Genomic DNA, 14,219 nt, shown 5'->3' on the forward strand with positions numbered 1-14,219 from the left:
ATTCATTCTCATGACTATGATGTAGATTCCTGCAAAATACTTGACTATTTTCTGTGTGCTGGCAAGTACAGTATCTTTCTCTATCCCCTGTTTCACTTTGACTGTGACATGGCACATTTTACTGCTCCTTTATCCACTTATAACTGTCCTTTGTTTGAGGTCTGTATTTCTGGTTTTGTGTGCGGTGGGCCAGTGACAACCTGATGTGCAATTCCAAATTATTATGAAGTTGAAAGTGTGTGCTGTACCTTTAAGAGAGCTAGAATGTTGTTCTGCACTGAGAGCTTACGAGAGCAGTGTCAGAGTTTACTGGAAAGTTGAAAATATATGACATTTGGCTGTGTAATAGGTACCTGAATTGGTTGCTGTTTGGACGACAATTCAAATTTAACCAACGAGATTCATTTACGTCTCTGTAAATTAAAAGCCAATCGATTTTGAATTTATTATTCTGCCAACATCGAACAAATGAGATAATCCGATTTGGGGGTATCAGAAAGGTAGGCATTTTGAACGTCAGACAGAGTTACTACCATTAAGGGAGAACTACAGGAAGAAAAGAAAAGCCAAAAACAAAAAGACCGATTGCGAAATGAAGGGAAATGACTGGCAATTTGTGCAGCTAACACCAAACGAATGTTTGCATGAAAGCTGCTGGGTTGCGCTGTTGGATCTTATCATCATCACGATCACATGTGCCCCACACGCTGACAATTGATAACTCGGCCGAATCTCAGTTCATCTGCTGCTGAAACTCTCATTTGTTCCCCCTTTGATATCATTATAGGGGACTTTAAATGAAAAGGCTGGCGATTTTGCTCGATTGAAAAATTGCAGTTCTGATAAATGATGTTTTAAATGAACATCAAACGCGACTGTAAAAATTCAGCGAAGGAACAAAAAATGCAGTGACACTGGTGGAAGAGTGCCACAGAGACCAGAAAAACTTAGTGGTATAGTGGAGCTAATGGCAGTTAATCTCTCAATAATGATCAAATAAAAGGGTAGAAATAACAGTGGATTTTCACAACTCCAATGTAGTGTGTCATTGTAATGCGAAATGATTTTTGAAGTGATTTCAAGAGCACTGTTTTGATCAGTCATGGCAAGACAAACAAGAGCAGCACAATAGGAGGAATGGCGTCGGGAGAGCATCTTGGTAGTAGAGGTCAAAAACCAGTCAGCTTAACGTCAGACTGAAGGCACCTCGCACAAGAATTAGACTAGTATTTTTGACAAGGTATGTGTTTATTTTACAATGGCAAACTGGTTAAAAGATAAACGTCTGTGGCATTAATGGAAAGGTAGCAAGTAAGATGCCATACTGGCTTAGTGGCAGGAAATCAAGACGAATTGTTAACATGTAATCTCTGGTCCATGCCAGTAAAGTCTCCGACATGATGATTGATTTCACAACCACCGGGATTGAAATGGATCGAATGGTTTCCTGTTCCCGATGATGGGATAAGACACGTTTACCCATCAAGAGTGACAGCAGCAACACAGACAGAATGGTGCCGATGTGCACGTTAGATTATGGAATGCCTCAGTGAAATGGCAGGAGCGATGTAAAGGAGGTTTAATGGCCTTGTAAGGGAGGGAAATCTCTGAAAGTGCGTGGGTTTGAATTCTGATTTATGAAATGGAGAATTGTTATATTCCACATAAGTAACCAGTGTTGCAGAATATCATATAATCTCGTGTTCCCAGGGCTATACTAAGAGAGACTGAGTGGCGCAGCAGTGAAGTTCAAACTGGAAATTGGCATGAGGATGAGCCCGCTGTGTCGGTATAAAGGTGCATGAAACGCCGGGGCTGGGACTCCAACCTCACCTGTAGTACCTTCTATTGACATGGAGCAAGGAGCATTGTGATATCAGATTGGGATCTCCAACTTATCGGGAGCAGCTTTTGTTGGCATAAAGCAAGGGGCATTGTGGCAGCAGGCTGGAAGTTCCAACCTCACCTGGAGCAGATTGTATTGATAAGGAGCACGGACCGATGAGACGTAAAGTTGGAGAAAGGATACTCAGTTATTTTAATCTGAATTAAAGTAGTATTTCGCAGGACCCATGTTTGTAGATTGAGTGAATATCTGTCCCAGGGAAATCTCGCAAAAAGAAGGGAAAATGTGGCAAGGATTCAGCTCGTGGAGGAGAATCTGTGCAGAAAGAAACGCAGGTAATATTTTCTTTTTCTGCCTTTTATCATAAGACTGACTGCGTATTTGGTTACATTGCAGCAAGTGATTTTCAGCTCGTGCCATGATATTATATTTCCTGAAAACCCATACAAGTCATTAAAGCGAACTAAACTTCCAAAAATTAACGGTATATACCTCGATCAAAGGGAGAGGACAGAGGGTAGTGGTGGAGGGTTGTTTTTCAGACTGGAGTCCCGTGACCAGTGGAGTGCTACAAGGATCCGTGCTGGGTCCTCTACTTTTTGTCATTTAACTGGAGTTGTGTTGGACAGCGAAGAGAGTTACCACAGAACAGGATCTTGACCAGTTCGGCCAATCAGCTGAGAAATAGCAGATGGAGTTTAATTCAGATAAATGTGAGGTGCTGCATTTTGGGAAAGCAAATCATAACAGGACTTCAAGACTTCATGGCAATGTCCGAGGGAGCGTTTCTGAACATACAGACCTTGGAGTGCAGGTTCATAGAATCCTGATGTTTGAAATTTAACTTGAAAGTGGAGTCGCAGGTAGATAGGATAGTGAAGAAGGCGTTTCGTATGCTTTCATTTATTGTTCAGAGTATTGAGTACATGAGTTGGGAGGTCATGTTTCGGCTGTACAAGACATTCGGCAGGCCACTGTTGGAATATTGCGTGCATATCTGGTCTCCTTCGTATCGGAAAGAAGTTACGAAATTTGAAAGGGTTCAGAAAGAAATGAGGAGTCTGTCAATGTTGGATGATTTGCTAAAGAGGGAGTGGCTTAATTGGCTGGGACTGTTTTACCTGGCGCGTCGGAGGCTGAGGCATGACTTATTAGAGGCTTTCAAAATTATAAGGGTCAAAGATATGGTAAATAGAAATAGTCTTTTCCCTGGGGTCTGTGGGTCCAAAATTAGAGGGCATAGTTTTACGGTGAAAGGGGAAAGATATACATGAGACCCACTGGGCAACGTTTTCACACAGAGAGTAATGTGTATGGATGTGCTGCCAGAGGAAGTGGTGGAGGCTGGTACAATTGCAACATTTAAGAGGCATTTGGATGGATATACGAATAGAAAGGTTTTGGAGGGATATGGACGGGGTGATAGCAGGTACGACTTGATTAGGTTTGGATATCTGGTCAGCATGGACGAGTAGGACCAAAGGGTCTGTTTCCATGCTGTGCATCTCTCTGACTCTATGACTCTATTTGATGTTGACATTATGCTCGAGTTTATCTTGATTTATGGAGGAAAAGCTGGAAACTAATGTTGAAATTTACAGGATCAACGATGATCCCATTCTATGACTGAACAGACAAGAGGCTGAATAGAAGCTTCATCATGACAGATATGTTTTCATTATGAATCGCGCTGAAACACAACGTGGGGAGGATTGGACTGAAGCAGTGGTGGTGATTTTCTTTCCTGGTTAAATTTTTGAATATGACTGCTATTTCTCCTGTCCTTGTTAACATCAAAACTCTGAAGCATGAAAGCCTGAAGAACATATGGGGCTATTGGCGCAAAGTCTAACGTGCCTGACTCAAGATCAGAACATTGTAGATTTCACTCCGCTCTAGCTCGAGGTTAACACAGATATTTATTAATCTCACTACCTAATCTTCCTCATTGTTCTGAAGCCGAGATGAATCTTGAGCTCCTGATATGCAGACACGAGAATCTCTTTCAGTACACATCCCGGAGAACATCACAGTCAATGTCGCACAAGTGAGGAAGACCAAATAGTCCCACACACTGCGAATCGGCACTTTTCAATTTCACAGAGCCATCGACCCAATCGCTGCGGCTCATAGTAATGGCAAGGAAACAAAATAAATATCTCAGTCTCATGTTGGTTCATGGAGTGCCGAGGCACCTTCTCCTTCTTTAAGAGGCTGGAACATTGACTCTGATGTTCGTGGAGACATTGATTGATTCGAAGCATTGAAAGGAATCCTATCACAGAAGCCCACGCTGTTGATGCTGAACAAAACAGCCCTTACTGGGAATTGAACGCGGGCTGCAGTGTTAAAAGTGCCAATTCAGAACCACGACACGACCAGGGACGAGTACAACGGTCGGAGGCACGTAGTCTGACAGCCCTCAAATGTGTTGGACGCGTTCTTTGCAGAAATAACCGCTTCACTATCCTCATTCCATTTTCCATCTCTTTGTCTTGTATGCCTTAGCTTCACGAATACAGATTGAATATCTCTGAAGGTTGTGTTGATTTCATCACAATGAGTTGCAGATTTATCCACCACCACTACTGGTGGATAAAGTTTTTACTGCTTATCTACTGAAAACCTTCTGCCTCGTACATTTAATCGACACCACTTGGCGTTTGTCCGAGAGGAAACATTTCTTTCAGCCGAACACGCCTTTATCTCTCATTGTTTTGCACATTTCAATCATGTTTCCTCACAATCTCCTCTTCTCCATTGAAATTAGAACAGAAAAACTGATCGTTTCCAAAAATAAAACAAATACGCATTGTGTCATTTTCCTGAGCCTGATGTTCCAGTGATCTCCAGAACATGTCAGTAAAAATTGCTACATGAACACTGATCTCACAACAGCAGTATGTAAGTGGATCGATTGGTTTTAAGGTCCTAATTGTGGGATTTGGTCACGTTCGCCCAACAACATTGACTGCAGCTGCACAGACTGAACAATGTCAATGCGAGTGCTTGATAGCCAAATGCCTCAGGGAAATTGGAGGAGGAACCTAAAGCAGGGTTACTGATCGTGGGATGGGGAGAAATCTCCGAGAATTGGTGGGTTTGAATCCTGATACAGAGACAGCAGAGATGAGAAAGGGCGAGGGTTTGAAGGAGCAAAATCATCACCTCGACGAATATTTTCATGTCAAAAAAGATTGATTCGCTCCTGCTTTTGTTAAGCATGTCTTACTCTGCATAAAACGGTAACAAGTGACAATACTGGAAGTCAAATTGCAGATGATCTTTCTGCTGCCACTACGCAAAGCGCTAACCACTGCATGATACCGGCACTGCATGGAATAGCATGATGCAAAAAGCAGTAAAGATAGTGGCAGAGGACATGTTAGGAACAGGACCACATGAACAGTAGTAATACTTGACAAACAGTGACTGAGACATGCAAACTCATGGTGAGCTGAATGGTTAACTTCGGTATCTCTAGAGCCGATGGATATTTCATCACTTAGTTTGTTGAAGGTGAAGATTGATATAGTTCTCCAGAAAATGAAAGTATCAGGGAATAGCGCAGGGAATTGCTGGAATGTATTTCTGCAAAAGAAATGTAGTTTACCATCGGTTACTTTAGCAATTTCGTCATACAAGGAAGTGACCATTGCTGTGGAACATCATATAGTGCCAGGTTTCATGCCTGGAATACGAGAAACTGTGTGGTGCAGCAGCGAAGATCAAACTGGAAATGCGGATGAGGATGGGGCAACGGATATGAGTTCAGAAATGAAATCATTGAGTGTGAAGTATTTCACTGAAAGTACAGAGTGAATTGAAATGCCGGGGACTGGGAGTTCCAACATTGCGTGGAGCAGTTTCTATTGACGTGGTATACGTCGCATCAGGCTGGGAGCTCCAACCTCAACTGCAGCAGCTTCCATTGACACGAAGCAGGGAGCACTGGGATATCAAGCTGGAAGTTCCAACTGTATCTGGAGCAGCTACTATTGACATCTGCACTGAGAGAAATGGAGGTAATGTTTTCTCTCTCTGAGCCATCTCATATGGCTAACTCTGCTCTGGGCAGAAGGGGAATTTTTTTGGTCATTTCATTTTATTGAATTTCTTGTAAACTCGCACAGGCCGTTAAAATACGTTCAGACTTCGAAAATCAGCTTGAATACGATGTTGTGATTAGGCATTAGTTGATCAAAAGTGCTGGAGCAAAATCAGTGCAGTGAATTTGAAATTCATCAGATGAGCGGAGATCCCATTGAATGGCTGAGTAGACACAAAGTGAATGGAAGTTTCATGAGGATGAATGTCTTTTCGTTACAAAACCTCCCGCTGCACCAAGAGTGGATCATTGGAGTGAAGCAGTAACGGTGGTTAACTTTCCTGGTTATTCAACTTGTGAACATGAGTACGATTGGTCATGTCCGTGTTTAGATCACAACTCTGCAGAATGCCAACCTCAAGCACGCCCGAGCACAGTGTCACAATGGATAATGCGCATGGTTATGGTCCAGAGATTGTAGTTAAGGTTTCGACTTGGTTCAAGAGCAAGACTGGCAGGCTTCAACTTCACATACAAGTTAATTTACCGCACAATGTAGCACATACAACGGGTCAGTGGCACAATGGATAACATACCTAACTACAGATCTACTGTGTGGAGCTTCGATTCCAACCTGGCTTGCGGGCAGCGCTGACTTTATTGCACTTAAAACGGACTGTTCTGCAGCCGAAATGAGGTTTGCACCTTGAACTGCAGGTACAGGAGTCCCTTCATTAAATACCCCTGCGACCGTCAGAGTCAATATCCCAGAGTCATCACTGGGGGGGAAAGCTGAATTCTTCACTCAGGTTGCCCTCTACACCTTTCAACTTTCCGAGATTCACTGTGGCACCTGCGATTGTGAAGGAAACGAGACACAGAGCCAAGTCTCAGCTTTGACAATTTTGGGAAAACCTTTAGGAAGCGGAATCAGAGGAGAATGGCGAGTGATCTGTCTGAATGAGCAGAGACTGCCGAGGCACCGTCCCCTTTATTTAAGAGTCTGGGACATCGTCTCTCATTTCTCGACGTCATCAATTGATCCGAGGTACTAAAAACACTCCACTTGCAGGGGGTCTGCTTTTGCTGATGTCACTGTCAAGATCAAAACAAACCCAACGCCCGGACTGAGAATCAAAGCCGGGTCACAGCGAAGGAAGCGAAAAAAATGGACCTGCTAGCCCACCATGGACAGCTACACGAATACCACGTATGTGTAGAATGACAGCCCTCAAGGTCGTTGTACATGCTTTCGTCAGATGCAATCGCTTGACTATCTTTATTCACTTTCATCACTTGGCCTTGTATGCATTAACAACTCAAGTTCAGATCAGTGTATTTTTGAAGGTTATGTGGGTTCAGACAGTGAATCCAGATTCAACCATCCGCTTGCTGATTAGATTTTTCTGCATATCTCCTCAATCCTTTCTACTTCTTAACTTCAGTCTACGCCCCTGTTGATCGGTCAAGAGGAAACGTTTCTTTTAGTCTGCATTGTCCATGTCGCTGATTACTTAGTGCATATGAAACATGTATCCTCACAGTTTCCTCTGCCTTAAGAAAACAACCCCAGTCAAAACAATTTGTCTTCATAACCTAAACTTTTCAACTTGGTAAATTTCTGCACGGTTTCCAGTGCGATCACATGACTATTGTAATGTGAATTGCAGAATTGCACGCAATATTTCGGGGGAACCGAATGAACAAATGAAATAATTGACTGGAGAAAGCCACAGAAACTTCTCTTTTCCAATAAAACATCATTTGCTCAATCCTGCGCTGTGCACTTACCCTGAGCCCGATGTTCCAGTAATCTCTTGTCCGTGTCAGTAAAAGCTGCTCCATGAGGATTAATTACAGAACAGCGGCATCTAAATGGATTGAATTGCTTGAAGATGCCGACCATGGGATTGAGCACTTACACCCAAAACAGTGACCGCAGTAGTACAGAATGAACAATGTAAATGTGAGTATTATATTGCACAATACCTCAGTGAAATGGGAGGGTGGACGTTTAGGCGAATTAGTTCTTGTGGGAGGGAGAGATTTCTTCGATAAAGGGTGGTTATGATATGTGAAATACAAAGATGTGAGATAGCGGGTGTTTGAAGAAGGAAACTTATCACCACGTAGAGTATTTTTATGTAAAACATAGATTGATTTTCTCAGCGTTTGCTAAGCACATATTACATGGAGTAAAACGGGTAAAATGCCGATTGCTGTGACAGTGATTCGAACAGAACTTGCTGTGTTGACAATGCCAAGGAAGAACCATTTCATGATCCTGGCGCCACATGGAAAAGCACGATGCAAAAAGCAATAAGGATCGGGACAGAGGTTATGCCAAGAACAGAAACACACGCACAAAGGAATACTTGTCAAACAGTAACTGAGATGTGGGAACTCAGATTCGGTTGCATATATATCGCTTCTATGTCCGGAGCGACTGTAGAGATTGCAACACTGAGATTGTAGGATGTTACGTTTGCGAGATATCTACAAAACTTCAAAGGGTCATGGGATACTGCAGGGTATTGCTGAAATGTATTTCTCAATAACACTGTATTTTAACATCGGTTACTTCACCAATTTCCTCACTTATTGACGTAATCATATAATGGCATGTCATATAATCCCAGTTCAAGGGCGTGGAATCAGAGAAATTGATTTGCAGTGCACCCAAAACTAATTGGAAATGGTAATGGCGTTCAGCGCGAGCATGTGGCTGCGAAAATGCAATCGGTGAGCGTAATGCCATTCTCTGATGATATGGAGGCGCGTGAAATATCGAGGCGAAAAGCTCCCGCGTTAAGGAGAACGGCTTCAATTCCCACGCATCAAGAAGCAGTGGGACATCAGGCTCGGAGCTCCAACTTCACCTGCAAGAACTTGTATTCACATGGAACACGGAACTTTGGGACATCAGCTGGTCGAATAGATACTCAACTATTTTATTCTTAAGTCAGTAGTTTTCAGCAGGATACTTGTTGTGGATTGAAAGAATATCTACAACCGGGACAGTCAAAATTACAAAGAAGAATTCTGCAAAGAGTCAATTCTTGGAGAAGCATCTGTGCAGAGTGATGCAGAGGAATGTTTACGTCATCTGCCGTTTTCATATGTTTGACTTTGCACTGGATTAATTTCCATGAAGGGATTGTTTTGCTCGGTTCACAGTATTCACTTTCCTGCATATTCGCAAAAGTCGCTACTGTACTCGAAACCTCTGAAAATTAACTGGTATATACAATGTGGTGATTCGGCTCACATTCACGTCAGTTATGCTGAAGAAGTGGATTCTAAATTCATAACATCACATTCCATTAAATGACTAAGCAGACAGAGTGTGAATGGAAGCTTCATGAGAACATATGTGTTTTTTTTTGGAAAATTCGTTGCTTTGAAAGGTGATGAAGATTAGACTGAAGCAGTGACAGTGATTATCTTTATTGCTTGTTCAACTGGTGAACATGACTGCTATTAACCGTGTCCGTATTAACATCACGGCTGTTAAAGCTGGGCATCGGGCCAGTGGCGCAATGGCTAACGCGCCTGACTACGAATCAGGAGACTGTAGGTTCGAATCCTATCTGGCTCGCCAGCAGTGCAGATTTTAATCCCGCTTAAAAATTGATTTTTCAAAAGCCGAAATAAGGTGTGAGCTCCTCATCTGCAGGAACGAGAATGCCTTCATTAAATGCCCCCGAGAACATGAGAGTCAATGACCCAGAGTCAATGACCCAGCGTCATCACAGGAGGGAAGCCGAATAGTCGCGCAGGTGACTTATGGGCACCTTTCCATTTCATAAAGCCACCAATCGAATAACTGTTGCTCGCAGTGATGCTCTGCTTTGAGCATTTTTCGAAACTCTTTGGCCAGTGGAATCAGAGAAGAATGAAAGGTTAACTGTCCAACTGATCTTTATAGAGTGTGAGTTCTCGAGTCTCCTACCCGCTGACTGATAAAGTTTTCCGACCAGTCTATTCAAAGCTTTCTGCATCTTATCTGAAATCTACCAACCCTGGTGATTGATCAAGAGCAAATGTTTTCTTCAATCTGTAATTCCTTGCTCCTCATTATTTCGTACACGTCAATCATGTCTCCTCTCAATCAGCTCTGCTCTGAGAAAAACAACATTTTGAAAGTCTTGTGTTCACTGAAATTTCTTGCCTGTTTTTAACCGTTCGGTGAATGGAATAGTCCCACTGCAAACATTCAGCACAAACTTTCAGTAAAAGCCACTCAATGCGGGGAACCGTAGTACTGCTCTTTTCGTCAACAATGTGTAAAAGTCCCCTGTAACTTTCGATTTCGCATCCCGTGGGGCTATTTGTCCGTGTTCAACGACGTTTCCCAGGAAGGTGACTTTGGCTTTGGCAGATTCACTTTCAGCTAGGTTTACAAACCAGTTTGACTTCCGAATTCGATCAAAAAAGCCCGATAAATGCTGTAAATATTCAATCCACGAGAGTTTGAAAGTCACCAGGCACAATATACACCAATCAGTTGCGTATTCGGCAATTACCCTGTTAGTTAACCTCTGAAATGTGGCTGAAGTGTTTTTCGTACAAACGGCATTACTTTAAATTTCTGCAGGCCAGTTGGCGTTACAAATTTGCCTTTGATCTTTCTGTCAAAGTTCCCTACCAGTAACCTTTGAGGAAGTCCAACTAAGAAATGCAAGTTGCTCCTCCAATCTTTTCCACACAGTCCTCCAACTGCAGATATGTATACGCATCAGTCTTTCTAACAACATTGATTTTGTGGTAGTCCACACATAACTGTTGGGTCTTTTCTGGCTTTGGCACCATGATGATGGGTGAACTCCATTCATTGAAACTCACTTCGGTTATGCCATATTGGTGCATACGTGACATCTCCTTCTGAACTTGTACAACTTTAAAGGGTTATGCCTGCAAGGATGTTACAGAGTCAGAACAGCATCTCCTATATTTACATCATCTACAATTAGATTATTAATTCCCAGTAGATTTCAGCAGATCTCCCCATGCAAGAGTAATAATTCTTTCGATTTTCTTCTGGAAGATAACTGAATAACTTTTTGGACAACTTTTGAATTGTCCAATTTTATTTCAGGAACGTCCAATGCAGAATTCCCTGACATTGGTTCTTCCCAGTGTGTCGTAGTCAAAAACACATTCTCCTCTTGCGTTCGTTCTCTGCCAAAATAAAGTTAGAGCATATTCCCATCACATTCTGTGAGATTCCTTCATGACTGGAGTCCCTATCAAGTAGCTAACCACACTCAATTTCCTCTCAATTTGATAAGGTATTTTAAAACTTGCTTTAAAGTTTCACAGATTAATGAATTTTAAATAATTGCATTAGTCCCAGCGGCAAAATTGTGATTCTTTGATTTCTCATACACTTTCTGCTTCACCATTTGCTGTGATACTTTTAAATACTGTCTCGACAACTTCCCAACATTATTTAGTTCAACTCTAAAATTTGACACATCATCCAAATGCGTGGTCTCTGTAATCGGACTTATTAATTTTTCCTTAATAAATTTTAATGGTCCTCTTACTTTATGCCCAAAATTGGTTTCAGATGGACTTAGTTTGGTGGATTCTTTTGGTACATCTCAGATCGCAAACAGCACTGACGCAACTCCCTTATGGAAATAATCTGGCTACTCCAAACCATAAAACCTCAATATAGTCTTTAATAATTGACGTCACCTTTCCAATGCACCCTGTGATTCTGGATTGTACACAGCAGATTTGAATCGTTTTATTTCCAAGCTATCTAAACACTCTATGAAAAGTTTGGACGTGAAGTTTGACCCTTGAGCTAATTGTATCTCTGATGGTAGTCTTAATCTAGTTTTTTAAAAAAACCGTAATTCGTCCACTATCCTTTTAGCTGTCATATTGCATGATTGAACAACATTTGGAAATCTCCTCAATATATCCTTTCTCTGTTAATTAATGCGTATTCCCATCTTTTATTGGATGTAGGAAAACTTCACAATGAATGAAGACACTTAAGAAAGATTCGTCGAACGCTGGGATAGATATTAAACGTGCAGGCTTTATTATTTCCCATGGTTTTCCTATTAGTTGAAATGTATGACACGAAAATGTCTTTGTATTTTAGCCTCCGTTTTCATCACGTCTACGTACCCTCCAATTTGTGGCACATGCGGCACTCGCAGCACCACTTTTCTATCCCCTACTGGAAAAATAAATTCTGCCCATTTCTCACTTGCTTGAGTATGTGTTGCTCTCCACTTCCTCCTTAACATATCATTTGCTAAGTAATATCACATGGGGATGCATTCACTCTCCTTCCAAGTACATGTCTTCTGATCCAACTGCTTTAATTATTCATCTTTCTGCTGTAACTCAGTAGCATAGTAGAGCTGAATATACTGGCAATTTTTAACGTTTGTCCCCTGCTGTGTCCCACCTACCTGAAAAAAAATTGTAATCATATTTCAGCTTCCATATCCGTGCCTTTTGATTTCTCCTGCTTCAGCTTGTGACTTTGTGATCGCGTTAAGACACAATCTGGGAAAATTCCTTGATAAACGTCCTGCATTGCTGCACTTGCCTGCATCTCGACTGGCTTTTCAACTGGAGTAGGCAGCACGCTTACCGGTGATTGAGCTATATCATTTGCAAGCACAAATTGTATTCTTGGAGCTGAGAGTTTGTCCAGACATCCCAGCAGAAATTCCCCACTCTTTCTGCCCACTCTCGCCTCACTGTACATCACTGAGCAATTTTCCGTCCCACCATGAATTCCCGTATACATAGTTCTTCAGGAGTATATGTTTCTCCCTCCTTCTGAATCACAGACGGGCACGATCCTGTGTCCCTCAATATTGTTCCCTCTCTACCTGCTACCCCTGGCCAAGGTAAATGAACTTTAACTTTGCAGGTATATTGTTAAAGCAGATGTGGCACTTCCCCCTTACCAACCTCTGATCGGCTTGTGCACTCTGATGCAGCTTTCCACCCTCCACTGTGCTTTCTATTGCCACGCCAACAAAACATCCAGGCTTGTTTCGTTTCCCTGCGTCTGAATTTCCAGTGCTTTTCCTAGTTCTCCAACACTGATTTCATGTGGCCTACTTTATTGCAATGAAAACCTCAGATCTTGTACCCTTCAAGAGTTTCCTATTTACTCTGTGATAAGTTATCCTAATGATTTTCACAGAGATTTAACTTTCCCTTTCCACGTATGGATTTCCCTTTGCCCCAGTTTCTATCCTTCAGACTTAAAATGATTCTGGAAACCCATCCCTGTTTTATGGACCACTTCATAACAATCAGCCATTTCAGCTGCTAACATTGCCGTTTTAACAATATGCTCTTCCACAGTAAGCTTATCTTCAGCCTTTCTCTCCAGCCTTTTAAGGTGAATTCCTTTAATAATTGCCAATTTCTGAAGTCCAAACCCTATCTCCCTTTCTCTCCGCTCTGCTGATCTCTCTTCTTCCCTCTTTCTACTTCGAATCGTATCTCAAACTGCTTCAAATCTGGTGTCCTTTCCTTGTCTCTCGAGTCTAACTCAAGCTGCTTCATTTTCAAATAAAGTTTAACCATCTCTACAGATTCTCATGGATTTTCCAGCTTAGTTAAAAGCTGAGCTACTGCGGAAATGATCTCTCCTTTCCTCACAGAAAGAGGCAAATACAACCCCAGTATGTCTGCTAATTCCAGAAGCACGGCCTGAATTATTTTTTTGTAAAACTGCCAACTTTACATCGTCCATAGCAAGACAACTCTTTGTACCGAACTGAGACATTGCTTTCCCAAGCATTGCCTACCCTAATCCAAATCAACACCCGAAATAAAGACGCAAGCACCTATCAGTTGCTCTTTTAATCCATCAACTACCTCCCAATTTGTTATGGACGAGGCTAAACCATTCAAAACGTTATTAAGCAGACAACCCAGACCGTAACGTTATATTTTTTTCGTTAAGCGTACAGTAAAAATTAGCCGAGTAAACTAGTTACAAAAATTATTCACAAAATGACGGATTGAAAAACAAAAAACAGAATATTGGATACCCACAGAACTTACTCTATCCAAAGTAGACTTACTTATGCTGTTCTGAAAATACACAACAATCCCAAAAAAAAGTACCTTAAAAACAGTAAAAATGAAACAGAGGCTTACAGTTAAAAATTAAAAGGGCAGAAGGAGAGAGGTTATTAGTTAGTGCACCACTGCTGCAGGATCTAAAAACCGGAATTCAACTTTTCAGAATGAACACTCTTTTTCCATTTCTAAAACATTAAATCTTTGGCCTTAAGCCTCAGCTGTTTACGGAGAAACGAAAGGCCTCTC

General features: G+C 41.8%; 1 non-coding gene across 1 annotated transcript; it reads left to right on the forward strand.

Annotated features, from left to right (window-relative positions):
• Positions 1-9,419: 9,419 nt before the first annotated feature.
• Positions 9,420-9,492, forward strand: trnar-acg (transfer RNA arginine (anticodon ACG)). Its single transcript has one exon. It is a non-coding gene; the product is annotated as a tRNA-Arg (tRNA).
• The last annotated feature ends 4,727 nt before the right edge of the window (positions 9,493-14,219 follow it).

This window comes from Chiloscyllium plagiosum, unplaced genomic scaffold (assembly GCF_037043375.1).
Source record: "Chiloscyllium plagiosum isolate Xiang-an unplaced genomic scaffold, Cpla_swu_hap1 HiC_scaffold_51, whole genome shotgun sequence".
In the NCBI taxonomy this organism is placed as follows: Eukaryota; Metazoa; Chordata; class Chondrichthyes; order Orectolobiformes; family Hemiscylliidae; genus Chiloscyllium; species Chiloscyllium plagiosum.